Genomic DNA, 2520 nt, shown 5'->3' with positions numbered 1-2520 from the left:
TCTGTTGAGAAGTCTGCTGTGATTTTGATGGGTTTACCTTTGTAAGTTATTTGTTTTTTCTCTCTTATAGCCTTCAGTATTCTTTCTTGGGTCTCCGTATTTGTTGTTTTAATGACAATATGCCATGGAGTAGATCTATTTTGGTCTGATCTGTTTGGTGTTCTGGAGGCCTCTTGCATCTGTCTGGGAATATCTTTCCCTAGATTTGGGAATTTTTCCATTATTATTTTGTTGAATATATTACTCATTCCCTTTGCTTGCACCTCTTCTCCTTCTTCGATGCCCGTGATTCTCAGGTTTGGTCTTTTGATGGAGTCGGTGAATTCTTGCATTTTCTTTTCACAGGTCTTGAGTTGTTTAACTAATAGTTCTTTGGTTTTTCCTTTAATTACCATTTCATCTTCAAGTTCTGAGATTCTGTCTTCTGTTTGTTGTATTCTGCCAGATTGGCCTTCTGTTTTGTTTTGCAATTCTGTTTCGTTCTTTTTTCTGAGGTTTTCCATATCCTGAGTCCCTTCCTCTAATGTTGTCTATTTTTGTCCTGAGTTCATTTATCTCTTTATTAATCATGTTCTCTCTTTCACTTTGGTGTTTATACAGTGCTTCTATGGTTTACTTTATTTCTTCTTTTGCTTTTTCAAATTCTCTATTTTTGTTGTCTTGGAATTTCTTGAGTGTCTCCTGTACATTTTGGTTGACCATATCCAGTATGATCTCTATAAAATTCTCACTGAGTACCTGTAGTATGTCTTCTTTTAAATTATTCTTGTGGGCTTCATTGGGTTCTTTGGCATAGTTTATCTTCATTTTGTTGGAGTCTGGATCTGAGTATCTGTTTTCTTCATTTCCCTCTGGTTCCTGTACTAATTTTTTGCTGTGGGGAAACTGGTTTCCCTGTTTTTTCTGTCTTCCTGTCATTGCCCTTGGTGTTGTTATTGTCCCTGTACTGTGTGCAATTAAGTATTTTCTAGCTTGTAATAATAACAATGGTGATATTTAGAATGGAAGGGTGAGAGAGATGGAAAGCAAAGAAATTAAATAAAAGGGGAAAACAAATAAACAAGTAGAAAAAAATACGAAGAAACAAACAAAAAAGTTTCAAAGATATAAACAGGGACAGATAGTGTACTAATCAACAGTAAGCTGAACAGGCATTAGAGAGACAGAGAGTGGATTGAAAAAAATAAAAACTAAATAAATGAAAAAAATAAAATAAAATACTTTAAAAAAAATCTCCAAGTTCAAATGCAATAAAGTTTCAGTCTTAATAATTTTGATGTTAGCCCCTCAGCCTCCAATCCTGGAGATGGTGTCTCAGAAGTAGTTCTGTCATTGTCTCATCAAAGGGGAAAAAAACAAAAAAACAAAACAAAACAATACAAAAAAAAAAAAACCACAAAGTGTCCCAAGTTCAAATGCAATACAGTTTTAGTAAGTTTTTCAGCATGTAGGTGTAGTTTGGTTGTTGTCTCATCAAAGGAAGGGAGAAAAACAAAGAGTCTGGAGACAGTTCTGTGAATGGCTATCTGAGGCTGTGGCTTGCCTGCCCGCTGCTGTCAGCCTGCTGTTGCTGGAGGCTTTATTTATGCAGATCGCAGGGTTGAGCTTAACACTCACCTGGCCCCTCAGGCTTTGTTTACTTAGAGTTCTCCTGGGCGTGACCACCACTGCTACAAGCTTTCCCCTTTCCAAGCACACTGGGGGAGGTGACACTGCACCAGCTTTCTCAGGCCTGCGTGTTTATTTACAGTTCATATAGGAAGTGGGTCTTCCCCCCTCTCCTGTGGAGTTTTCCTTCCACCGCCACTTTCCGCTCCTGCTTGCTGGGCAGTGCCACCACTCCTGTCTTCTCCAGCTGGCTTGTGTGAGGGATTCCTCCCCACCTCTTCAGGACTCAGGGTGCCCCGCCCTCTTTGCTACGTATCTTTTTTGTTGTTATTGCTTATTATTCAGTTTTTTTTTTCCTTGGATGGGGGTCGGTCTGTCCAGGGGGCTATGCTGATCTAACTCAGGGGTATCTGTTGGAGTACTGTGTGCCGCTTAGCTCACCTTGTGGTCCAAGGTCTTCCCAAGCCATCTCCTATGTGTTTATTAAACATTGGTAAAAATACTTAAAGATGTTCCTAAAATGTACCATTAAAATTAATACAATTTCATCAATGTACAGAGAATGGTCTTGTTTCTTAAGTAGCTGGCTGGTTGTGATGGTCACACACTATCATAGCTGATATCAAAAGGAGCAGCATTTGCTGAGGAGGACTGAAACTGCTAGAACTGAGGTCTGGTGAAAGTGGCCCCAAACCCAACCAAACAATACTAATTGCTGGCATTGTTTCAGCAGCTCGAAGATTGCTAGTATTTACCACTGTCTTGCCCTTTCTGTCAACATCACAATATAGTTGCTACATCTCTAGGTATCACATCTACATTCCAGAAAGGAAGAAGGAAGCTATAAGGAAGAAGCCATAAGGAGAAGAGGAATGATAGAAAAATAAGCTTTCACCAGAATCCTTAGAAGAC

Source organism: Castor canadensis, chromosome 3 (genome assembly GCF_047511655.1).
Source record: "Castor canadensis chromosome 3, mCasCan1.hap1v2, whole genome shotgun sequence".
NCBI lineage: Eukaryota > Metazoa > Chordata > Mammalia > Rodentia > Castoridae > Castor > Castor canadensis.
Note: the sequence above shows the minus strand (reverse complement) of the source record.